This window comes from Ostrea edulis, chromosome 7 (assembly GCF_947568905.1).
Source record: "Ostrea edulis chromosome 7, xbOstEdul1.1, whole genome shotgun sequence".
Taxonomy (NCBI): Eukaryota; Metazoa; Mollusca; class Bivalvia; order Ostreida; family Ostreidae; genus Ostrea; species Ostrea edulis.
This window is the reverse complement of record NC_079170.1, coordinates 2,865,487-2,893,446: the sequence shown is the minus strand read 5'-3', so window position 1 is coordinate 2,893,446 and position 27,960 is coordinate 2,865,487. Positions and strand designations below refer to the sequence as shown.

The window sequence follows — 27,960 nt, the reverse complement described above, 5'->3', positions numbered from 1 at the left end:
CCTTTAAAACTTAGATCCCTTATCGTGGCCCCATCCTACCTCCAGAAGCCAAGATTGGGAGAAACTTTAAACTACATTACCTGGGGATAATTGTATATCAAAGTATTCATGACCCTGATGTAAGATTATTAAAGATATTTCCTATACATTCCTATGTAAAACTCTGATTCCCTATAGTGGCCTCACCTTACCCCTAGCAACCTTAATTTGAACAAACTTGAATCTGCACTGCCTGGGAATGAATGCTTGCATATCAATATGATTTCTATTATGACCCTTTTGTTCCCTGAGAATTTTTAATGCTTTATCCTATGCATCACCATGTAAACTTTGATCACCCATTGTGACCCCATTTTACCCATTTGAGGCAAGTTTGGCAGATATTAGAGCTGTGGTACATGCTTGAGAAGAAGTCGAAAATGTTGAAAGAAAGTTAAGGAAGAGACGAATAGACTGATGCTGGACAATAATTCATCAGAATAGCTCACTTTAGCTTTCAGCTCATGTGAGCTAAAAAGGGTTAACACTACATGCCCCAGTCATTGCATGAATGAGGCATAAAAACGGAACATTTTGAATAATTTCATAAACAAACCTGACATTTTTTACAGTGATAGAGGTATCCAAGGCCTACAAGAATGTCAGGCGCAGGGCAATTATCTTCGTCAATCAGCCAGACATCTCGAGTAACTGCTACCCTGTAAAATTTATTTCAACATTAAGGATTAGGTAACCAAAATGATTTCTTCACACCATTATATTATGCTATTAGGACATGAATGTCTACAAAAAATCCATGTATTCATTCTGAATGTACCAAACTGAGAACAAACGTCAATTTAAAAATATTCATAACACAATATCTAACCTCTGTATACATCAAGTCCTATGTGACATCAATAAAAAGTTTCTCGCACCCTCACCTCCCAACATAAATTTTAGAAAATAGTTCTCTATCCCCTCATATATCAACATAAAGTTCAGAAAATAGTTCTCCATCCCCTCACATCACAATGTAAAGTTCAGAAAATAGTCCTCCATCCCCTCACATCACAATGTAAAGTTGAGAAAATAGTTCTCCATCCCCCCACGTCTCAATGTAAAGTTCAGAAAATAGTTCTCATCCCTGTCACCTCACTACATAAAGTTCAGAAAGCAGTTTTCCAACCCCTCACGTCTCAACGTTCAATCCAGAAAATAGTTCACCACCCCCTCACCTCCCAACGTAAAGTTCAGAAAATAGTTCACCACCCCCTCAACTCCCAATGTAAAGTTCAGTATTTGTAAATATGTTTAATACCTAAACCATGTACATGTATGAATAAAGAGTCTTAAAAGTCCATTGTTACTTATTCCTATTTCTCCATACATTTTATGGCATCATATTAACAATTTTTACTTAAGGGCAGATTCAACTCAGAATTTAAGAATAAAGGATTGATGAAAAATCAATCGAAAACATTATGTGTTGTTGAATTAGTGTACCTGGTGTCAACAACAAAACGTTTACACCAGGTCCATGGTCCACACCGCTCAACTGAGTCACCTTGGCCCATATTCAAAGATTTGTCCTATATAATAACATGTAACACTTTGATCCCTATTGTGCCCCCATCCTACCTCCAGGGTCGATGAATTTTACAAACTTGAATCTGCACTATGTCAGGAAGCTTTCGTGTAAATGTAAAGGGCCAATGGTTCTTTAGAAGATATTTAAAGAGTTTCCCTATATATTTGTTTATAAAACTTTGATCCATTATTGTGCCCCAATCCTTCCCATGAATGGGGGCAATAATTTTAACAAACTTGAATTTACACTATGTGAGGAAGCTATCAGGTGAATGTAGACCTTTTTGGTCCAGTGAATTTTCAAAAGACGATTTTTAAAGATTTTCCCCATACCTAGTTACCTCGGTATATCGCCACTCATTATATCGCCATCCCCACATACCGCCATCGAAATGTGTACAGCGGATTTCCATAAACCCTAAACATCCAATATAACACCTACCTTGCCTATCGCCACCTGTTTTCAGGTACAAAAGGTGAAACTGCCTTTCTAAATCCCCGATGACAATGCCAACGACCAAGGATCAAAAGCCCTAATTATACATAGTTGGTCTGCTCCGCTGAATCAGAGCGAAACTAAATTTATTATGTGTCATGAAAACAGGTAAGCATAGGTAACTGCAATAATAACTTTAATATACTCAATTAAAAATTGTCTCTGAAATTGCCCAGTAGTGTTGCCTACGCATGAACAACTGAGAAACGAAACTACTATCGGCTGCAAACTTCCACCAATCTTCATGTGCACACTAACTAAATCTCTGTTCGATGGGATTTGCTATCAATTGCTGTACATTTTGTGTATCATGCGACTTTTGTGTGTATTTATTTGTGTGACATCATATTTCTGTGTCCCAGAAAAAAGATGCAGCCATTGCATGTGTGTTTGTCAACCATTCAACCCATTCAGTCAGTGTAGAACCTATCATGACACAAATCAAACTATTGTAGATATACTTACGTGTTTTACAAATGCACAAGGGCAGAATATGCATTTTTTAGTAAAGTTTAAAGAAGTAAAGCAAAACAATTATTTTTACATATCGTGTCATATGTGGACGGCAATAGCTGGCGATATAACGTGGTAACATTGTGCATTTGTATGTAAAACTTTGATCCCTATTATGGCTCCATCCTACCCTCGGGCGCCATAATTTTAACAATTTTGAATCTGCACTATTTCAGGAAGCTTTCATGTAAATTTGTACTTTCCTGGGGCAGTGGTTTTTGAGAAGAGGATTTTCAAAGATTTTACCTATATATTCGCATGTAAAAGTTTGATCCCCTAATGATCCCCTAATGAATTCCCTTTACCCAAGAATGATTTATGCCATGATTGGCTGAAATTGATCGAGTGGTTCTGGAGATGAAGATTTTTATAAATCGTCAATGTATTTTCACTATTTCTCTATTAACTCCCCTTGGAAAGAGGCATGGTCCTTCATTTGTACAAAGTTGAATCCCTTCACCCAAGAATGCTTTGTGCCAAGTTTTGTTGAAATTGGCCTACTGGTGCTAGAGAAGAAGATGAAAATGTGAAAAGTTTACGATGACCCCAACAACAGCGGACAATGTGCAAATTTCGGTCAGAAAAGCTCACTTAATCCTTCGGCTCTGGAGAACTAAAAATGGATCTAATGTACATTATTTCAGCCCAATAAATTTCAGAATGTCCGTTTTACGATAATTGGAGTCATTGGCCTGTTGTGTTTGCCCTTGCCAGGCACCGATGGTCTTATCCTATCCCCTGGAGCCAGAATTAAAAAGATAATAATATATTTAGGGAGGGTTTCAAAAGACTTAAAGAGGTTTCTTCATTTCTACCTCTGTAGTTCTGGAGACGATACTTAAATGATCCCATCCTATCTTTTTTCATTTGTTGATTATCCAACCTTTGAAGGTGGGAGTCCCTTCATTTACACGATTTTTAATCCTTTAACAGTACTAAGTTTGGTTGAAATTGGGCTCTGTGATTGTAGATAAGTTAAAAAATAAGTTTACAGACAGATGTACAACAGACAACTGGTGATCAGAAAAGCCCACTTGAGCTTATAGTTCAGATGAGTTAAAAAGATAGAAATTTTACCAGCACCATTCAAAAGTTTGTCTCCAGAAATGGATCAGATGCTAAGAAAACCTTTGTCTTCTTTTAAGAGATACCGGTAAGAACTGCTCCTACTGCAGGGTGTCACCATCTCATGAGGACCAGGGAGCTGAAAAACCAAAGTGACAATGAGTGCTGGAATGGCCAGAAATCAGACAGGTAAATGAAAGTTTGAACAAATTAAAAATCCTCTTGAATTTAGTGAAAGGAAACCAGCTTGTTCTCTTTTAAACAGGAGACTCACTGACCTTATTGGTCACCTGAACATTGGTTATATGTAACACTAAGACTACAAAGTCAATAACAATTTTCCTATATTGACCCTGCCTTCGAGCGTGACCCTGACAGAGGGGCCATGGATTTTACAATTTTAATTCAGGTTTTTTAAGGTCTTCATTTCGAGGGCCTGGACCTTTCCAATAATGGAATAGTTGGCATTGGGAATGGGAACTTATCTCATCCCCTATAGACCCTAAAAATTCCAGAAATTCGAGGGCTTTTCAAACATCATAAAAAAGCATTCAGATGGTGAGCCCTCCTAAACACATTATCAAAACAGACAGGTATACAGACATTGCTGTACCATAATACGTCACATCTACAGACAGACATACAGACATTGCTGTACTATGATACGTCCCATCTACAGACAGACATACATACATTGCTGTACCATAATACGTCCCATCTACAGATAGACATACAGACATTGCTGTACCATAATACGTCCCATCTACAGACAGACATACAGACATTGCTGTACCATAATACATCCCATCTACAGACGGACATACAGACATTACTGTATCAAAATATGTCCCATCTACAGACAGACATACAGACATTGTTGTACCATAATACACCCCATCTACAGACGGACATACAGACATTGCTGTACCATAATACACCCCATCTACAGACGGACATACAGACATTCCTGTACTATAATATGGTACAATGCATGTAGCTATAACTCATATCTTTCACTATGAACCAAATTTAGAACATTCAAACATTTAATATGTAAAAAAAAAACACCATTAACAAGTGTTGTATTATAATTTACATAGTCTAAGGGAGATCACTGTAAAATATGCCTGCATGCTCTTTACATGATCTAAACTTTTTACATTAAATATGAATACTTCTCTTAGTCTTCTCAGGGCAAATGATGACACCCATTGATTGCTACATCCCATCAATTTTCAATAAAGTGTTCAGTCTCAAACATCAGGCAATGATGGAGTGGTGAGTTAAGAAAATGTCTTCTGCCCATTCACACAAGTCCCTAAAAAATTTCAATGATAGGTTATTGCCAAAATTGAGAATGTAAATGAGGCTGAGATGGTTGAGTCACATATGTTGCCAGCTGGTAAATGTCACATCCCTCAGGAGCCAAGTCCATACATGTAATGATCCCTGTTTAGAGTGATGCAATGTACAATAACCCCCTGTACACATTATGTACTCGAGGGTGGGTGAGTCGTTCTTGCAACCAGCAACACAAACTGTGTACTCCTTCCATGGAAGTGTCACCTCAAAGCATGAAAATAATTAAAATGTTGGAATGAACTTTGTTGAATACATGGACACTTACATGAAGAAAATGACAAAACAAAGATGATGCTGACTATAGACTTAGTTTATATGACAAATAAAACATCAGACTCATTTTTAAATAGTTGCCTTTAAACATATAAAGTGTGTAACAAGAAGATTTGATTTATTTGTTCAAGATATTAGAAATATTTGTTTTGTTTTCTTAAATAATTGCTAGTAGTTAACGTGGTTAATAGGTATAATATGTATATACTATTTGTTAGTGAGTTTCAATAATGAATGTTTGAAATCTAAGAACTTTTTTATTGAAAGTGTTTTATTTTATTCAGTCATGAAATTTGAGCTAACCGTTTTCATATCTATTGGGCCAAAGGGGCAGTAAAAGTTCTCAGATGATTCTAAAAAAAAATAAGTTGATAGCCGGCCAAGTGACCACGAATTAAGTATACATAATTTAAAATAATGTAGCCCTGTACCTCGTGATGCTCCTCAAGAAACTTCTCTGATCGGACGCACTCTTCTGATAATGGACGAGACAGCTCCATTCAATGTCTGTGTGCAGGGTAGCTGCTACGATCCCCACCATTAGCTTAGTGGACAACATCCTAGATAAAATATAGACAACACGATTCGAATAAAACACATCAACATCTCAGTTCAAAAACAAAAACGAGCAAGTCATAATGTAGACAGGATCACGAGCCTGATACAAAAAAGTAGACATCCCGAGCATCATTCTAATTGTTCAGACAAAAAAAGTAGACATCCTGAGCATCATTCTAATCATTCAGACAAAAAAGTAGACATCCTGAGCATCATTCTAATTGTTCGGACAAAAAAGTACACATCCCAAGCATTGTTTTCATTGTTCAGACAAAAGAGTAGACATCCCGAGCATCATTTTAATAGTTCAGATACAAATCATTAGTTTTTCAATTATTATTTGATAGTAATCTATTTTTAATTTTTACACAAAATGATGCATTTTTCATGGACTGTGCCCCACAACAAAATCCCGCAGGTATAAATAGTGCATCCCCCCACCCTGGGGTCATGATGTATTGTAAACAAACTTCATTTTGAATCTACAAGACTAGTACACATGATAAACTTTTGATGTTGTGCCCCACAACTAAATTTTACAGGTGGAAATAGTGCATCCTCCCTACCTGGGCTCAAGGATGGTGATGCAAACAAACTATGACTCTACAAGGGTGGTGATGTAAACAAACTATGACTCTACAAGGGTGGTGATGCAAACAAACTATGACTCTACAAGGGTGGTGATGCAAACAAACTATGACTCTACAAGGGTGGTGATGTAAACAAACTATGACTCTACAAGGCTGGTGATGTAAACAAACTATGACTCTACAAGGGTGGTGATGTAAACAAACTACGACTCTACAAGGGTGGTGATGTATACAAACTACGACTCTACAAGGGTGGTGATGTATACAAACTATGACTCTACAAACCAAGAAGATGCTAGAACACATAATTTTGAAGAATTGCATTCATTTGGTCCTTGAAATGATTTTCATTAAAAATGTCTGGATTGACCATACGTAATAATTAAAACTCTTTTTTACCTCATCCTTCCCCCAGGGGTCATCTTATTAATAACATGAAATAACTGTAATCTACACATGAAGATGATCATCTGAGTTACAGTGTTATGACCCCATCTTAAACCCAAGAGTCGTGTTGTGCACAAATTTAATGTACAAGATAATGCTTGTATATCTATTTGTAAAATGAATTTAAATTTGTGGTTCCTAAATAGAAAATTTATCTTAGAAGAAAACAGTTTTTCTCTGTGACTTCACCCTGACCTCAGGAGTTATGGTATGAACAAACTTGAATGTACACTTCATGAGGATACATGTATATTAATTTCTCTATATATACCAATAACAATTGCGATTCTTCAGAAGATTTACGACAGAGACTTGATGGGCATTACTGGTCACTCAAGCTTTTCATATTTTTGCAGCTCCAGCTTTTTTTCCCCCTTATATAACTGGTACCGATAAACGGTACCATTCCCAATGCCAAAAACCGTTGATTTTTCCCAATTTTGAGACTAAAAATTCCCAACTTACTTTCTGAAAAATAGACCGCTGACATCGTAATTTACTTAGTCTGAAACGTTGTACAAGTTAACTAAAATGTTCACTTCCGGTATTAAATCGAAAGTACAGGGAAAAGAGTACCAATTATTTTCCCATAGAACTCAATACAAACCTACCTGTGCACATGTAGGAAATTTGAGTTCTGGAATTTCTGTGTCATGAGATCTGTCACCATGTGAATGAGCTGCACCATCTATGGACATTGACATTACCAGGAGTGAAAGACTCTGACAATTCTGATGATATTTGGATCTGATTTTTGACTGTAATAAATAAAATGTTATTAAAGTTACACAATTCTGTTTTTTCTTATGTATGAAATAATTTCAAGGCATCATATTGACAATTTCTTTATAAGGGTAGATTTTAAGGAGGACCCCCCAAATTGCAAAAAAAGTAAGAAAAACTGCTAAATATGTCTTTTCAAAGAAGTCTGAATAACAATTTTCTGTAAGATCAAGAAAGAGAAACCATGTAGGAATCTAATAAATCTAGTGGTTCTTAATGTGTTCTCCCAGCTGCTGATGTAGGTGAGATAACTTTAACCTCCCCCTTACACAAGAACATTGGGGACATGACCAGTGCCTCCCCATCTTATCTGTTTACAAAGATCTTAGATAAGGGTCAGTCCAGCATTTTACTACATCATCACAGCTCAGGCTCTGCTGCACTGAACAACATCCATTATTTGAAAAATACTGCAATTTGAAATTGGAAAAATTGAAAATATCCCAACATGCCAAAGTTTGAGAAGGGCAATACCCAGGGCTTTAAATTCAAATCTGTGCCTTCTAATAAGGGCATGCAGAGAGTGAAAGAAAAAATTGTACCTGCTCCATATGAAAGACTGCCTCCTGAAATGGATCAGTTAGTGAAGGACCCTCCTTCAGCTTCAGAAAAACAGGAAATGCTCCCGCGGCCATGGTGCCACCATTTGTTACGCCCAGGAAGCTGAAAAATGAAGGTGGAAATGAGTGCCGGAATGCTCAAATGCTATACATGTAAGTAAAATTTTGATTAATTTAATGATCATCGATGAAATTTTCAAGACATTTTTGGCAAAGGAACCACCTCGTTATATGTTACGTCAGAGAATATGAAAAATATAGCTCCCCAGAGAGTGTTTCTCATGAAATCTACTGCTAAATGTAAATACATGAAGATATATGTAAACTAAGGCATGATACAAGCAGTTAATAAGTCATGCATCTGACTAACTACCAATCTGGAAGATTTAAACAACAAAATTAAAAAATACATCAGTTGTAAGTGTTGTATGATAATTCTCAAAGTCTAAGGGAAGTAACTGCCTGTACACTATTTGCACTCCAAACCTTTTATGAGAGAAATGAATACTTCTCTGACTCTTCTTAGGGTAAACCAGGACTCGCACAGGCTGCTACATCTCGGCAAGACAGTGGCCATGTTTAACGAGGTGTTCCGCCTCCACCAGCAAGGAAGTCCAGACTGTCGGGGTATCCTGACTTGGGATCTAGACACTGAGGAGAGGCGTGGCCTTGCCACCCGGATGAGGATGACATGCTCCGAATGTCCGTTCCTGTCTGGCCTGTACAATTTGTATGAGGAGGTAGAGACCAAATCCCCAGGGAGAAAGGCTGCCACTGTAAACTATGGTTTACAAGTTGGCCTAAGTCAAACCCCTTTAGGAAATGATGGGTTGAGGAAAATTCTACTTTCAACCAACACCCCTCCCCCTTCACGCAAGTCCCTACAAAAATCAAGTAACAAAGGTCAGACCAAAATTGTCAACCTTAATAAAGAGGATATGAGTCACAGGTGTCACCAGCTGGTGGAAATCAACACCCTCAGGGGAAATGAGTCCCCACATACCATCTCTGTTCAGAGCGATGGTATGTACAACAAGAGGCCCAGGGGCCTTATAGGTCACCTGAGTATCATGTAACAACCTTCCAATGTTTGAATTAGGTTTGTGTTTAAATATAAGAATTTTACTTTTGGATGGAAGAAACATTGAATAGCTATGTGGTCAGCCCTGCCTTTGCACCAGAACCCCTGACCCAGGGGCCATAAATTTCAGTTTTGAAAGAAGCATCCTTGATCATCATTATCATACTATTAGTTTGTATACTTAATACCCAGCAGCAGAGGAGAAGATTTTCAAAGAAATAAAATGCATTTTCACTATATGATCAATAGGGCCCCACCCTAATACCAGAACCCCTGACCCAGGGGCCATGAATTTCACAATTTTGAAAGAGGCATCCTTGCTCATCATAACCATGCTATTGGTTTGTCTACTTAATACCCAAGGACAGAGAAGAAGATTTTCAAAGAAATAATGCATTTTCACTATATGACTTATAGAGCCCCACCCTAGCACCAGAACCCCTGATCCAGAGGCCATGAATTTCACAATTTTTTAACAAGAGGTACTGTGAGCAATGCTCACTAAGAATACCCCCCGCTTACCCCAATCTCCCAAAGGGTGTTGGTAATAGGTATAAACTACCTCTTTTCTGAGTGTTGCTACTTCGATGTCCAGTGCGCATGACCTTTGACCTTTTGAACCCCAAAATTGATAGGGAACATCTTCATCCCATGGGTAGTCCATATGTATGATATGGTGACTGTAGGTGGAAAGGATAACGCTTTAGAGCCCGGAAACCATATTGCTACTTCAATGTCCAGTGCACTTGACCTTTGACCTTTTGACCCCAAAATCGATAGGGAACATCTTCATCCCATGGGTAGTCCATATATATGATATGGTGATGGTAGGTGGAAAGGATAATGCTTTAGAGCCCGGGAACCATTGCGTCTACAGACGGACGGACAGACAGACAACCCGATTCCAGTATACCCCCCCCCCCACAACTTGTTGCGGGGGGTATAAAGAGGCATCCTTGCTCATCATTACCATGCTATTAGTTTGTCTACTTCATACCCAGAGACAGAGAAGAAGATTTTCAAAGAATTTCTACACTTTCACTATATGACCAATAGAGCCCCACCCTAACACAAGAACCCCTGCCCCAGGGGCCATGAATTTCACAATTTTGGTAGAGGGCTCAACACTCATTATAATTATGCCCACAGTTTGGCTTCTTGATGTCCAGGAGTAAAGAAGAAGATTTTTTAAAATTACACTCATTTTGATGGTTTTTGCCCCACCCCTCAGGTCCCAGGGGGGCAGGGACCACGAATTTCACAATTTTTGTTCCCTTCCACCCACAGATGTTATATGCCAAAATTGGTTGAAATTGGTTCAGGGGTTTCAGAGAAGAACCTGAAAATGTTCAAATGTTAACGCACGACGCACGTCGCATGACGCACGACGAACGACGACGGACAAAAACAGATAGCAATAGGTCACCTGAATGAATTCAGGTGACCTAATAACCCCCTGTACTCGGGGGTGGGTGAGACACCTTTCCAGCCGGCGACACAAACTGTGTATTCTTTTGCAGAGAATGTCACAACAAAACATCAAATAATTAAAGTGGTGACAAAAAATAAAATTTGTTCCAAACATGGCCACTTACTTGATGAGGGCACTGTTGACCACTGTTGTAGTCCTGGGGTATGTGGGGCAAACCTTCCAATGCATCACACCATAGGGGATGAGTTCACCTGGGCTAAGGAGGGAATGGCAGAACTCCTCAGTGAGACTGGCCTCGAGGTACGGGAGGTAACCACTGACCCGAGCGGCGCATTCCCTCTATCAGGATGGGCTTCTGAAAGAACAACCAATTCATTATATATCGACACTCGGCATTGTCTGAATACATCAGAAAGTATATCAAGAGAGACGAAAAACTGGCACAGGTCATGCCTGGAAGAAACAAGGCTGAAAGAATAAAAACTTTGCATAATTTTGCCTTAGATGCAGTAGACACTAGACAGATGCACAGCCAAGATAAATCAAGCCTATGAGGTATTTGGAGGGGATGCTGCAAAGATGAAAAACAAGCTCTCGTATGCTAAACTTGCAATGGTGCATTGCTACATGGGTGATCATGCATCATGCAGAAAACACTCTCTGGTGTGCAAAGGGGGATTAAAAAGTAACTGGTTAAGAAAAAGTACATATCTGAGTGACAATTTCAAAATACCCTGTTCGGCCGAGAATGAGAACTTGCTCCATGCTTGTATCTCAAAAAGATTGTCTCCAGCTGTCCTGGCCAAGACGATCAAAAACAGCAACTCTCAGAAGGTCGAGAGCTTTAATCGAACCCTGCGACGATCTCTGCCTCGCAATGTAACATTTACGAGGAACTTCTCCGGTCAGGTGCACAGTGCTGTCCACTCTTCTAATAATGGTCCGGGCAGGTCTATTCGGGGTCTCTGTGCAGGGGTAGGTGCTGCCATCCCCACCAGTGGTTCAGTGGACAAAACCCTAGATAAAGTACAAAAAAATTATGAATTAAACAAGGCTTATCAGAAATTGCCATCCCACAAAAGTAAAAGAGTTGTCAAATGAAAAAAATTGTACAAACTTTATGAGAGGCATCAAGAAGTCAAATACCAGAAAAATGTAATATTGAGCGAACTTCGAGCCCGAGTTAAAAAAAATAATGGAGCTTCCAAGCATAATTACTCTAAACTAAATCACTAGTATTTTAATTGTTCTTATATAATTACATTATATGATGCAATGTGGAAGGTGTGTCCCACAACAAACCCCCTGGTGGAAACAATGCATCCCCTCCAAGTTTGTGGCATGTGGTTCAATTACTTAGTGCATCGAGTTGACACACAGCTTCTTATGGCAGAGATGGCTAACCTCCAGACATCCACCTGGGAACTGTGACCTTGTCAGGTGCATATCTACCATAAGAGCCACCCGGTATGCCTTTTCCTGCTTACTACCCTCCTCTGGCCAGTTCACCTTCACCACCCCATACCCACTACTAGATACCGCACCCTTCCAAATGATACAGCCGCCCCCCGGTTCCCCCACCATCTCACTTTTTTGGTCTAATTTTATTTTCAATAGTTCAAAGAACACATCTATCTCACAAATATACTAGAAAAAATCACTACTTGCATTTTTAAATCACATGACAAGTCAGAAATGGGGTCTCTATAGGGAAAAAAGTACCAATTATTTTCCCATAGAACTCAATACAAACCTTTGGTGCTCTCGCTGTTTCACTATACTGATTTCAGACAAATACTTTACATCATTTGAAAGTTCATTCCAAGCACTAACCAAAATTTTAAAAAAAATATATAGCATCCCGTGCCTTTCATACCTCAAATTTTGCAAATTTTTCAAAGGGAAAAGAGTACCAATTATTTTCCCATAGAACTCAATACACGTCATACATGCCAACTTTTAAAAATCCCCATGGGGGATTTTGCGCGCGACGACCCCAGTGGTTCTTGACTTTAAAAAGATTTCTAATATTATGAATTCTATTTAAATCTTTGAACCCCTTTTAACATTCCATCATTCTCCGTAACAGACAGCCGAGGCCTAAACAATACTATATACTATATATTTTTATTTCCAATCAAGGGCCCTCAAGGGGCAGCATGAAAATACATACAAATAATGTACATATACATACACAAGTAAAGAAAGAAGTGATTACATAACACATAGTTATATACAAATAGTGTCATATATTGTTCAAAATAAATTTTCCAGTTATATTTAGAATGGATGGCTCTTCAGAACATAGTATGTAAATGAATTTTTGTTCATCATTGAGTTTGGTAAAAAAATTTACTGTTTTTTCTATAGCACCACAAAAAGATCTTCTTTCATCAGCAAACTTTTCACATTTAATCAAAAAATGGATCTCATCACCTAATAAACCGGAGTTGCATTTGTTACATATTCGTTCATTCCTAGTAATACCAGAATATCTACCAACTTCAATCATTAATTTATGAGCTGATATCCGTAACTTACAAATAGATCGTCTAATATCAAAATTTTTAATTTTATTAAGATAGTTCTCAAAACCAAAGTGCTCCTTAAGCTTAAAATAAGTGCACAGTTTCCCATCAATTAATTTATTTCGATTATTGTACCAGGTTTCAGTGTATTTATCACAGAGTAATTTCTTTACAATTTTCTTAAATCTATACTGACTAAAATCTCTTAACGGATATCCAATTTTAATATATTCTAAAGCTTTTTCTACTAGCGAGTACCATGACAGTTAGCTGTTTAAATGTAAAGATTTACTACATAGATAAGCATCCTTAAGTAGTTTAAATTCATTTTGGTTTTCAAGCCTGTACCAATAACAAATGATTGATTTCAAAATATCATGATGTAGAGGAAATCTCCCCAATTCTGATAGTACAGCAAAACATGCAGTGGGTTAACTACCCCCCCCCCCCTACACACACGCAATTGGTTGAGTATTTTTTAAGAAAGTAATTTTTCTCATTTCGTGGTCTTTATCCCCTTTTTTGGGTGGCAAAAAGTACACACATAGGTCCCACCCCTTTCAATATTGCTTGGATCCGCCACTGGTGTTAACGCACTCAAAGTTACGTCAGGCGAAGTAAAGGTCGACAATCCCATACATTTGTTTTATGTGTAGCGGTCAGCCGCATTCGATCACCGTTGGTCAGTTAGCTCAGTTGGTAGAGCAACTGACTAGAGATTCAGGGGGCCCGGGTTCAAATCCCGGTCGCGGTCTGGTCTGTTGCATTTTCTCCCTTCCTGTTACATATGCAACTCACATATATAGATAATTAACAAGACGAAATATTCAGTAATACCTAATAGTACTGTACCCAATAGTTATTTTTACTAAGTTAGTAAGTACCTGCAAATATCTTTAAAATGAACTCAGAACTGTTTTTCATGGCGCGGCATCCATTTTCGTTTTCACAGCAAGTGTCTTCTGCTTCATAAAGAAAGACAACTCTGGTAGATTTTTCGTGGCATGGAAAGAGTTGTATTTCTTGAAAACAAAATCATTGGCGGATCCAGAAAATTCTCTCAAAAGGAGAGGTGAATCAAAGACCGCAAAATAGCAAATTGCTAAAAAAAAAATTAGTTCATAATGTTAAAATAAAACCCACCCATAGATCCGCCACTGTAAATTATGTAGTGCTCAGCTAATAATTATCATTACAAAATATCAGCGAATATCTATCATAGCTTCGATCTTCCCACTCCACACATTTATTAGATTGTCAGAGTATTTGTAGTGTGAGGGTATTCTATAAGAGTTACTTCCCTTTGTTTAAGGTCGCTCCATCCTCATGTGACTTATGAATATTAATGGTTAAAAGTGGAAAAACTTTATTAATTTCCACTCAATATAGTTTAATTTGATTAATAACCAAAGAAAATGGATATGTTGCAACCTTTTTAAAGATGTCAGACATACAAAAACAGAAGCATACATCAACATCAGAAAGTCACACATTTTCGTCAAACAGAATAATAAAAATAGATAAAATCTTGTTGAAGTGACAAAATTTAAATATCAAACAGTTTTAAAAAACTGCTAATTCACAAATATGTATAGATTAACTGTGGATATTAGGGAAACCAATGTATAATAGGCATCCAGTAGAGGAAATTCCAGCATAGGATTTATTGGCCTTGACAACATTTTTTAAATCATAAATAATTGTTTATCTATGGAAAATATAAACTTTTTCAGTGTTGATGGTTTACCAGATTTTTTATTATATCCAGTGAATAAAATTCCTCAGACAGATATATTTCTATCATGCAGATTATTCATTAAGATTTTTGCAAAAACCTATGACACCACATGATGATCGATCTACCTTAAATCTTATGCGGGATTGTAGCACAGGGGCGGATCCAGGAATTGCGGTTACGGGGAGAGCTAGTTTATTAGATAGGGGGTCTTGGGACCGCCTTGAGGCCCCTGATGGGTCCAGGGCACAGCCTTGGTGGGGGTACACGGGGCGAAGCCTCCGGCAGCTCCTGGATTTTACAGATTTTATAGGGCTTGAAATATGTCTCCTATTTAGTCATTTATACTATTTTCTATCATTTTTAATAAGGTGCAATTAATGAAATGACGCAAATTTTAATAGGAAAAAAAATTAGTTCTCCCAATTAAGTAATTCAAGAAAAAAAGAAAGATTTTTTTCATTTATTTCTCCGGTAGTGATTGCTTCTTTTGTCGTTTAGTATATTTATCTAAACAAGATAACGATTTACCTTAAAATTGACAACTTTAGGGGAGGGCGGCTGCGTTCCCCTTAAATCCGCCACTGTAAGACCCGGCTGGTCGGGGATTCTAGAGTGAGTTAACAACTTACTTCAGTACGGTTTAGACGTATTGCGGGGACTGCCAGAGCTAAATTCAATCTAATTAAGATCAGATCCTAGGATACGCTCAAAATCGCTATAATACTTACGCAGAGTATACGGCGCGGATCTAAGAAGTGTGATTTTAATTAGATTGGGGCTAAATTCAGAATTATACAGCTTTTAAATAGTAAATATCACACTCCCTTGGACTTATTATGATACTGTTTCATATCTTGCTAATTAATTTGTAATACCTGTGATTTTACTAAGAATATATTATTTATTCTTAAACACTGAAACTCTCGTTATTCTTTTTGAACACGGAGATACACGGGAATACTGAAAGTCCCGTTACAGTAGATCCACGCCACAATTTTCTACGCTTTGGCTGTAAGATTGATTTGAACGAACTTTTTTCGCAATACTCAGATACAAAATAAGCCACAGGAAGACAAGCAGAATTTTATATAAAACCGATGAAGATAGTCCCCCCCCAACCCCCGCTATTTAATTTGTAAATGACAAATGATATGCATACATACATTTTAATACTAAGTCTACCCCATGCTCGTGCTGTGATTTTGCCTTTCTTCAAATGCTAAAAGCGATTTTTTTATTCAAAACGTGAAAAAACTATCTTCAAAAGTGACAAGATTTTTTTGGCAATAAATCATAATCATGTGAAAATCTTTTTGTTTGTTAATTTTTCATCTCTTTGTTTATTCAGTCAGAGTTCTGTTATTTCAATCAGCGCCGGGTGGCTTTAGTGCAGACAGATCTCAAGTACACTAGATTTGACAATAGGTATTTTGGGCCTTCAGAAAATCTATAATACTGCAATTTGTATATTAGATGGGTGTTTGACATTTAAAGATGGCATTATCGTCTTGAAAATAAAACCCTCACGTGTTATCATTGAACACGTGGTACACTATTATGCTTATCGTTGTAAATAACAATTTCTATATCACAACGAGACTGATATTCACATGGTCTATGTACTTTAAATACGATGACGGATTTAAAGACTCAACTTTAAGTTAACGCCCCCAAATTTTACCTGTGTCGCGATCAATGATAAGCCGCTGGTCAATCAAACTTTTAACAATAGAGCTTAGATTGATTGACGTTTGCAGAGACCGTGGTCTACAGCTACCTGAGAAAGATGTTTTGATAACAATCATGGCTAATGATGATCGGCAGTCTTCAGATCTCGAGGAAAGCCCCAGTATACCTGAGTTTTGATAGCATTGACTCGCACCTAGAATATTTTAATTTCTAACGTCCCCTACACAATGCAATTTATCATCGTATTTTCTCTCTCCATCTTTATACATGTATTATAGATTAAACAATCAGAAATCAAACAATAATAATAATATAAAAAAAAACCCAAACAAATATAAGTTATTGGAATATTTTCTATTAATGATTTATTGTGGCTTTATATTCATAAAAACATGAACAATTCTTTATTGGCGCAGCCCATCAACATGTATAATGGTTATATTGCCCATGCGTAAAACTGTTACAGTAGTTTAAAAAATGCTTCTGTTTGAGATACCACATGGATTATAAATTACACAATCAGAAATCAAACAACAGTAAAAAAGCATAAATAAGTTATTGAGATATTTCTATTTATAATTTATCACGGCTTTATATTGAGAGAGAGAGAGTGTGTGAGAGAGAGAGTTACTGAGATATTTCTATTTATAATTTATCACGGCTTTATATTTATAGAGAGGGAGAGAGTTATTTCTATTTATAATTTATCACGGTTTTATATTTATAAAGATAAAGAGAGAGAGAGAGTTGTTGAGCTATTTATAATTTATCACGGTTTTATGTTTATAAAGAGAGAGAGAGAGAGAGAGAGAGAGATGTGTAAAACTGTAGCAATAATAAAGATGAAATAATATGGCATGGCAATAGTGTTGCATACGTATGACAATAATTACTCATTTAGTCAATGATTGAGAGTAAGGGAGAGAGAGAGAGAGAGAGAGAGAAAGGGGGGGGGGTAGACTAGCTATGTGTCAGCTTTTGTTTGGGATACCATCGTTACACAAACACTACGTCCACAGAAACCCTAAAGAGAGAGAGAGGAGGGGTGTATACTTCGTGTCAGCTTCTGTTTGGGATGCCATCGTTACACAAACACTACATCCACAGAAACCCTAGAGAGAGAGAGAGAGAGAGAGAGAGAGAGAGGAGGGGGGGGGGAGACTTCGTGTCAGCTTCTGTTTGGGATACCACCATTACGCAAACACTACAGCTACAGAAACCCTACAGACGGCCCATATTGAGGGGTATCTTGACCATTCTTCATTTGGTTGTACATGTACACAGATCTACTTGGATTTATTCATTCTCTCGAAACATGGATATTTTACGTACTACACCCACGACACCGCGAACTCCCAGGACACGCCGGGTAATTTTATATTTAGGAAATTATTTATATACGATATATAACAATTTAATTAGAAGTTTTAAAAAGCAAATGTTTAGAAATGGGTTAAACCTGTCATCTGCAATGCATAAATATGACCAAGTTTGAAGGTTTACGGGAAATAGAAATGCGGTATGCATGTAGGTAGAACTTTTAATTATTTTTTTTGCACAAATCAAGACACTAAGCATAATTTGTAATAACCTGAGAAATTTCCTGTGTATATCATAAAAATATACACAACAACTGATCTCTTGGCCAGGTAAATTCCAGGTAAATAACATTGACCATGGATAAGCTCCGCCCACATTCAGTCATCCGTGGAGCAACCGTACGGTGGTTTTTTTTTGGGTCTTTAAAGAGGTGGTTGCGCAACCATCCCCTCCCCCTAAAAATTTAGAATTTAAGGTAAATTGTGGTCTCTAGGTTAGAAAAATGTAAACGATAAAAGAAATAATAATTTCCTACACTCTCCAAAAAGTAAATGACACAATGTTTTGATTTATTTACTTACTTTTATTGGAAGAACTTAATTGTTTCCCCAAACCCTTAAAATTTCCGTCATTTATTAATTTCACCTTGTTAAAATGACAGACAATAGTAAAGATGACTACATAGGACATATTTAAAGCCCTATACAATCTTTAAAATCCAAGAGCTCCCGGGGACTTTGTCTCCCCGACCCCCACCAGGGCATACTGGAGGCTTCACGGCGGCTCCCACACCGCATGTCTTTAGAGGTACATTGTAGAGCGTTCGCCCCGCATGCGGAAGGTCGGGGTTCGAATCCCGGCTGCGACAGATCTAAGGCTTTATTTCAAACAGTTATTGACAGTTTCATCTCCAAACGCTCGGTATCAGGTGTGAATGTCACGGGTCCTCGGAAATGACCTCAAAAACACATGTCTCGTGTCATAGTAGGTGTGGCACGCTAAAGAACCCTCACATGCAGCTCAATGACCGTAAGCGCCGATCATCAGTGGCGGATTTAAGCGGGGGCGCAGCCGGTGTAGAAGCAAATTTTGACTCCCATAGAATAATGACCGGGGGTCATTTTTCGAGAAAAATTGGATAATTTTGTAGAAAGAAGACCCAGGGGTCATTATTTTGCGTGTCATACCTGAAAAATAATTACCCCCGTAGAAAAATGACCCCCTCCTTTTCTTATTTTAAAGAAGTTGATATGGGTTTTCAGGTAATTATTTACACAGAGTTATCGTTCCTGCTGCTCCTCTTATCAAATTTATTCCTTGTGTAAATTTTTGTTCACGATTACCGTAATAAAATAAAAGTAAGAACTTGTTCATTGAATTTGTGGAAAACCCACTGTAGGTTCCATGATCAATTACAAATGGAAAAAACTCGCATATTTCAGGGACGGATCCAGGGAATTTTCAAAAAGGGGTTCTACCATCAATTTTAGTTTTCAAAAGGGGAGTTCCATTCTCAAAATGAGTTATTTTTACCTCATTAAGCAACATTTTGTAACGATAGGCAGAGGATAGGCAGAGGAACAATCTATAAAACCTCCACACCTCCCTCTGAATCTACCAATGTATTTATGCTATCTATTTACATGTATAAATCTTGTGTAATCAAACACACACATAAAAAAGAGCTGCGTCTAAATACAATACTTCTTGTGTCACAGAGAGGCGTGAAATCTTCTTAAAACTGATGAATTGACATACATTTTTTGCTTATTTCATTTACGCATCATTATCATTTTTCAAGAATTTTGAAAAATGAGTAAGTGTTGATAGAGGTATTAGTGAGTATGCGAACGATAATTTTGGGTAGACTAGAACATTTTACTGGATAATTTATGCCTATCAGGGGACGGGGGCACGTGCCCCCTCACTTTTGGAAGATGGGGGGGGGGGGTCACAAGAGTGTTTGTGCCCCCTCACTTTCCTAACACAAAATTAACATAGATTGATCAGATGAGAATATACCACGGTTAAAAAGATACTCAATTCTAATATGCAGGTTCTCAGGACTCAAAGCATTATTTCTTGCATGTACATAACCTATTCTCTCCGTACTACATTTTTTTGGACCGAGTTACGTTTTAAACCGTCATAAAATTGTTAGTTACAAGAATAATGTTCTCACGGTGAAAATAGTTATATCTCATTTATATTAGAAGGGCATCCCCCGTTGCAATGTTCAAAAGTGCAGTATGTCGTACACAGAACTGGGGAGTAGGAGAAGGTAAAGCCGGGGCACATGCCCCCACACTTTTCAAAGGGGGAAGAAGTATGGTTGTGTCCCCCCCCCCCTAAGTAAGGCTTTTTTACAATCTGATTAGAATAAGATCCCCGATCCGCTCCTTTGTTCTTACTTTTCATATTGTTTCTACAGGATAAAAACAAAGGAGCAGAAGGAGGATCTCATTTTTATCAGGTTTGGATTGTTAGTTATTACCCACAAATAAAACAATTTTGAGTCATTACAGTCGGAAGACCCTCCAGAGGCCATGAATCTTGAATTCTTCAAAATTTTCTTCGGGAGACATCAAAATACATGAAACTTGATTAATGAAGTCAGTAGGAAATGGCATACAGCAAAGTATATAAAGTGTAAAAAAAAAAAAAAAAAAAAAAAAAAAAGTGACAAGGGAAATGTAAAGCCCCCCCCCCCCCCCCCCCCCCCCCCCCCGAAATAGGACTTTGGAGTATCAGAAGGATTTTTACCCCAGCTACGCCACTGCCTATTGTGTTAAATTATCAAAACACCCAAAATAAAACTCCACACTGTCATATCACAGAAAATGCAGTACACCAGCTATCACGGTGTAGAAACGCACTGGAGTAAAGTGTATCACCTTCTACTCTCTCTCTCTCTCTCTCTCTCTCTCTCTCTCTGTCTCTCTCTCTATCTGTATGTGTGTAAAGAATGTAGAGGAAGCAAATTTACAAAAAGATGTGATTAATTAAGATTAATATCAGGTTTAGCACCCTATAAAAATGGCTGATGGGGGGGGGGGCGCAATTTGTAACCCCCCCCCCCCCAACCTTTCGAAATTCCTTGGATATCGGTATGAGTACACAATTCCCGCCACTGATCAGACTTACAGGTTTTCCAAGACGTAGTAACCCCCCGGCATGTCCATCTAGGTCTGCAGAGGTTGGGCTTATCGACAGAAAATTTTTGACATGTTAAAAATTTCTGTGGGAGAAAAATTCCGCTAAAATTCTTTCTAATTTGTTCTGATCCCGTCAGAATTCCGCTTTCCTGTCCTCTCCGGAGAACATCCGTGGTAATTCCGTTGATTCTATATAATAAAATCTGCATTTCTTTCAGCGAATATGAAGAAAACAAACATGTAGTGTTCTGCCTTTTTGCTCCCAGATTTCAAATGGATGAACGCTTATATATAACTGATGGGTGATCTGCAGTTCATGTATACTTACATGTATTTTGATAGTGTGCTTTGAAACTGTTTTCTTAGTGGATACAAAAGAGCTTTTTTTCAAGTACTTAAAAGAATCACTCGATCATTAAATATTTCCTTTATTCCTTACATAAATTCCTTTTCGTTTTTGTAAGGTAAAATTAAGTATCTTAAGGATGATGTGATCCAAGATCATATTCTTCAAATGTCGTCATCCACGTGAACGACTTATAATAAATGAGTGTTTAATTGATTTCTGTAACGATCATCGTATTAAGGGCACTAATTTCCTTCTTGTAACTTTTTTTCTTCAAATTTCGACATTTTAATTTCAATGATAGAGTTTTCCTTACAAAATCAAAAATACTATTGAATATGAATTGTAGAAGGATTTTATTTTGGTGATCCAACCAGTATTGGTTTCATAGGTGGATCTAGATTTATTAGATTAGATTTTAAAGTAAACATACTGATGACATAAAAACAAATATGATTTGATAAACCTTCGTCGTCATTAATTGTTCAAACGTCAGGCCATAAATGATTTTAAACGCGCATGCAAGGCGGGTTGACTTGCGACAGTGTTTTGAATTTCAATTCACCTTGTAAGCAGCTGTGTAAACCCATCTCTCTCTCTCTCTCTCTCTCTCTCTCTCTCTCTCTCTCTCTCTCTCTCTCTTGGTCAGGGCAATGGGGATGGGCAACCCCCTTCCGTCTCGCTCATTCCGCCAGGCTATTTTTTGTCAGTTCTTTATCGGTTTATATTTCTAACAAAATTATATGAATATATGTGCAATATATGCATGTAATTAAGGAGGCAGACATATACCTAAATCAAATAACACACACACACACACACACACACACACACACACACACACACACACACACACACACACACACACACACACACACATATATATATATATATAATGTGTGTGTGTGTTTGTAAACGGTCTCAACTGAGAACCGACGTCAGGTTACACAGCAACAACTGAGGACACAAAAATCAATATGCTATGCTTGGCGATTATGGCCATTGAGCAGGGAAAGATCTTTATCGTGCCACTCCTGCTGTGACACGGGACCTCAGTTTTTGCGGTCTCATCCGAAGGACCGCCCCATTTAGTCGCCTCTTACAAGAAGCAAGGGGGTACTGACTACTGAGGACCTATTTTAACCCGGATCCCTACGGGACGTACAGGAGTAGAATCATTTTCAAGATTTGGCCACAGTAAAAATCATAGCAAAATTTGGCGGTTTTCTTCTTCCATGCCATGCAATTAATTCATTCACACCGGGCGCTGATCCAGGATTTTTTTCTGGGAAGGGATGAAGGGTTGCACCTTTACCCACCCACCCCCTGCAAAATTTTAATTTCAATTTGAACAAGCAGAAAAAAAAAAAAAAAAAAAAAAGAAGAGGAAAAGACACCCTAAAACATTCCCAGAGGCGAAACCCTAATCCGTGTGTGTTGCCGGGGGGGGGGGGGGGGGGGTGGGGGGGGGGTCAGTTTTATGTTTTTCAGTGTGTCTTTTTGCAACCAGGTATTGTTACTTTACTTACAAGAATTAATGTATTTTGAATTATTTAAGATGTTCTATAATTAGAATTTTGTTTGCATCAGTGATCATGTGCCTATATGCTAGACTACTACTGGGAGCAGCTTGAATAGTTCAATATAACATATGATTGTTATACCTTTAAAATTTATTAGTCCCCTACCGATGAAACCAGGGGGACTATAGTCTTTATCTCTGTCTTTCCGTGAAACTACAGATCAAGTTTGACTTTCGTTACTTTTGATCAACAGATATATATGCGACTTGTTCTCGGTCGGGTTAGTGCTACGCTCGATCAGTGTTCAGGTGAAAAAACAGAAGACGGGAATTTATCCTGCAGATCCAACATAGCAATTATTACTTATCAAATTCGACTTTCGTTACTTTTTATCAACAGGTGTTAAAGTTAATATTTTTTAAACGTCTCTCATATTTATGATCGGGTTAGTGCCCCAATATATTGAAATCGAGGTGGGGGGAAAGGAGAAGATGGTAATGTAAGTAATGCTGCAGATCAAATTGTAACATTCTATCCAACAAAGCGTTTATTCTTAATATTCTTGAAGATATAATATGCATGATTTCTCAAAATAATTCCATATGAAAAATAAATTAACATATCTATGTCCGAATTTTCTCGAAACGTATTTAGCACATTAAATAATATCCCTTAATGGAATTTTGGGTGCCGGTAGGGAACATGTATTGCTTGTACAATACTCTCAGAATGCTTGTTTCCCAAGTGAATCTTTCCTATTCAATGTCAAACATTTCCAAATGCAATGTTTTTACAGAGCAGCAATAGTTTACATTTGTTTAAATGTTAGACAGTTACTGTACGGAACTATCCAAGATAATTTCACATTGTAGTTAACTGGCATCAAAATTTTGTCAGATTGAAAAATAAAATGTATATAACAAATTATTCTTTGAGTGGACTCAAGGGCAAAATGCATTTTGCTGAACCAAAGTGTTGCCTTCAGTCTAACTGCCTTGGGCAATAGTTTTGTTTTCGGGTCCAACAATGTGTGTTGCCCTCCAACTCAGTCAATTAATGTACATTTATGTATACTGTTTAGCTGCAATAATGTAGCCCTATCCGATTTTTTTTTTATTCTGACGTTTTCGGGATAGGGCTACAATTCCATAGGATCTCCGTAATGGTGCAAAATAATTTTATGAATAACCGATAATAAGCTCCATGTATTAGTCCAAAATGTTGTTTACACCAAAAGGAGTACATACTTTGTGCTTGGGTATGTTTAGTAAAGGTGTTTTTAAGTAAACATCATGTACAGCTTGCAAAATTCTTTGTCTGCTCCGCCATGCTTATTATTGCGAGATATTGTAGGTGGATCTAATGAAAAACCTAAACATTGAAAATCTGCGTGTAAATGTAGTTATTCGAGCCACTCCGACAAAGAAAGGAAAATCATATGGTTGCAGAAAGAATTTACACTCTGCTGTTCGCTTTTTAACTTGATATTAAATCTAATCCTTTTTAATACCGACGAAATAGCTTTCTCCTCCGTGCTTGTCCATTGATGTAAATACTACCTTATATGGCATATGCAAATAACTTGGCAATCAGAATTAGAAACTTCAGTACATCAAACATGGTGCACAAATATGAATCGAGAAATTGGAATTTATCGAAATTGTTGAAAACGGTAGAGTAGAGCCTCACAAATCTTAAGTTGCAGGTTCTAAATATATATCTTGACTAAGAAACATAGAATATCATTTTATTTACGTAAAGAAAGTCAGCGAATGTTGAGAATGATCAAAAATGTTGCGGGAGTGATCACTCCCGCATTTGCACCATTACGGAGATCCTAAGGAGTTGTAGCTCTCTCCCCCCAAAAGAAATTGGAGAGGGCTACATTATTGCAGCTAGTATACTTTTACACCCTTATATAAATATTCATCTTTATATTTTTTACAAACAAAAAATCCAACAAAATGAATTTTTGTTTGACTGGACTAACAATTTAGATGCCAACCAGTCTGCTAGTCAAACATAAAAATTGTTGGACCGCACCATCTCAAATGATTAAAGACCCAATTTTAAGCCACCTTCCCTCAAATTTACTTGCACAGATATCAATAACATACCGATTGTCAATCAATGAAGAAACAATTGCTCAGGCCCTGATTGACAGATTCGGCCAAGCGTGTCAACTGGGCATCCAAAACTGAGTGTGTTGATAGTAAGAGTATCTACCCTGTCATCTACTGCAAAGTTAATTTCGTAGTATTTTTTTAACGTGAGACCATATCCAGAGATGAACTGCAGTGTTGTAAAATACTATTATATGGTTAGAGAAATTCGTAATCTTCCAATGACTAACATCCTCAAACTAATTATATATAAGTGAACTCAATAAAGATAAATAATCATAAACGATTCAATACAATGAATAATTTTTTTACTTGAATTTCTAAAACGATGGCTAGATAGATTTTCAATTTATTTTACGTTCCATCTATGATCCCGTGGGGATCCGGGTTAGAATAGGTCCTCATTACCCCCTTGCTTGTTGTAAGAGGCAACTAAATGGGGCAGTCCTTCGGATGAGACCAAAAAAACCGAGGTCCCGTGTCACAGCAGGTGTGGTCACATCCAAAAGAGGAAGGTTCCTATTTATTTTGATGTCCAAAGGTCAAGGTCATTTTGTCACTAAATGCCATAGATTTGAGCTTGTCCATGTTGTCCGGTCTCTAACTTTCATACTACGAGGGGCATCTTTATCATATTTGCGTATTTTGATCACATCCAAAAGAGGATGGTTCCTATTTATTTTGAGGTCAAAAGGCCAAAGGTCAAGGTCTCTTTTTCACTATATACTGTAGATTTGAGCTTACCTCTAACTTTTATACATGTACTTGCTGGTGCATGTTTATCAGACTTCAAATCCTGATGACATTCAAGATTCATGTTGCTTTTGAAATCCAAAGGTCAAGCTCATTATCACACTAAATGCATATTGTGGCCATTCAAAGCTTCATACTTATAAACTATATTAAATACGTGCATGTTTTTACTTTGTGAATAATTTTCCAAACTGCAACCTGGCTATATGTATCTTTGATGCATTTTAGCGGGTTTTTTTTAGCTCACCTGAGCCGAAGGCTCAAGTGAGCTTTTCTGATCACATTTTGTCCTGCGTCTGTCTGTCCGTCTGTCTGTAAACTTTTCATATTTTCATCTTCTTCTCATGAACCACCAGGCCAATTTCAACCAAACTTGCCAAAAAGCATCCTTAGGTGTAGGGAATTCAAGTTTGTTCAAATGAAGGGCCATGTCCCTTTCAAAGGGGAAATAATCACAAAAATGCAAAAATAGGGTGGGGTCATTTAAAAATCTTCTCAAGAACCACTGGGCCAGAAGAGCTGAAATTTACCTGAAAGCTTCCTGACATATTGCAGATTCAAGTTTGTTCAAATCATGGCCCCCCGGTGGTAGGGTGGGGCCCCAAGGGGGTATCAAAGTTTTACATACAAATATATAGGAAAAATCTTCTTCTCAAGAACCACTGAGCGAGAAAAGCTGATTTTTACATGAAAACTTTCTGACATAGTGCAGATTCAAGTTTGTTCAAATCATGGCCCTTGGGGGTAGGATGGGGCCACAAGGGGGATCAAAGTTTTACATACAAATATATAGTTAAAATCTTTTTCTCAATAACCACTGAGTCAGAAAAGCTGATATTTACAAGAAAACTTTCTGACATAGTGCAGATTCAACTTTGTTCAAATCATGGCCCCTGGGGGGTAGGATTGGGCTACAAGTGGGGGGGGGTCAAAGTTTTACATACAAATATAGGAAAAAGCTTTAAAAATCTTCTTCTCAAGAATCATTGGGCCAAAGAAGTTGACATTTACATGAAAGCTTTCTGACATAGTGTAGATTCAAGTTTGCAAAGGGTAGTTTGGGACATAATAGGGACCAAGGTTTTACATGCAAATATATATGGAAAGTCTTCAGATATGGGCCAAGGTGACTTAGGTGAGCGATGTGGCCCATGGGCCTCTTGTTTTTTAGGTCACCTGAGTAAACTCAGAAATGAAGCATAAATGGGACAAGGGGGACATAAATTGTAAATTTCAGGACTCCAGCACCCCTGAGGCCCTAGGGGCAGGGCAAAAACTGTCCAAAATTGACCAAAAGCTTTATTTTTGGTCATTATGTCATTTTCTGCTATATAAATTTAAGATTAAATTTCATAGCTTATTTGTGTATGCTTTTTTTAATTCATAGAGTATTTTGAACTTGGGGATTCTTAAAAAGATATATCTGTGGTTATTGGTTACTCAGACTTGTCTCAATCTATATTTAACAAAAATTTGAAGTTCTTAATTTTTAAAATAATTCATTTCATTAATTTCAGGTAGTTCAATTATGTTGTTAAAATTCTCAACCAATATAGCCCAGATCTATGGTAGAGTAAAAACTATACCTAGTACCTGTTGAAGAAAAACAGTGATGAGTTCAGTTACTGCAGCAAGGCAATATTTTCAAGGATGGCCTTGTGAAATTTTTGTTTTGCTAATATACATATATTATTATTAATTATAATCTTCATTATGATGTAAATATGTCATTAAGTACAGTCGAACCTAGGTATCACAAACTCATTGGGGCTGAGGAAATACAAAGGTACAGTACCCGCAACGTTATTCTTGACATGATAAACGATAGAACACGATACATGCATGATACGATAGGATACACGCACGATACGATAGGATACACGGTAAACCTGATAAACGCAAAACCTGATAAACGATCTTCACGATAGACCTGATAAACGCAAAACCTGATAAATGATCTTCACGATAAACGGAAAACCTGATAGAAATGTTGTAAATTTAGAAACAATTTAGACAGAACGAAAGTTTGATACGTACAAAATAATTTCATTATGTT

At 37.4% G+C, this 27,960-nt stretch overlaps 1 long non-coding RNA gene across 4 annotated transcripts in view; it reads right to left on the bottom strand.

Moving 5' to 3' along the window:
- Positions 1-27,960, bottom strand: part of LOC130047668 (uncharacterized) — a 129,690-nt gene that overhangs the window by 7,507 nt on the left and 94,223 nt on the right. Inside the window, exons 1-10 of one of the 4 annotated variants that reach the window (XR_008796487.1) lie at positions 14,142-14,232; positions 11,463-11,746; positions 10,893-11,084; positions 8,725-9,097; positions 8,199-8,319; positions 7,485-7,631; positions 5,710-5,838; positions 4,819-4,961; positions 3,656-3,782; positions 596-698 (exon numbers count right to left, since the gene is read on the bottom strand). This is a non-coding gene — a long non-coding RNA (uncharacterized LOC130047668). Of the gene's footprint in view, positions 1-595; positions 699-3,655; positions 3,783-4,818; positions 4,962-5,709; positions 5,839-7,484; positions 7,632-8,198; positions 9,098-10,892; positions 11,085-11,462; positions 11,747-11,846; positions 11,887-14,141; positions 14,233-27,960 lie in introns of those variants that run through there. The other 3 variants (XR_008796486.1, XR_008796484.1, XR_008796485.1) reach the window with 3 other exon arrangements.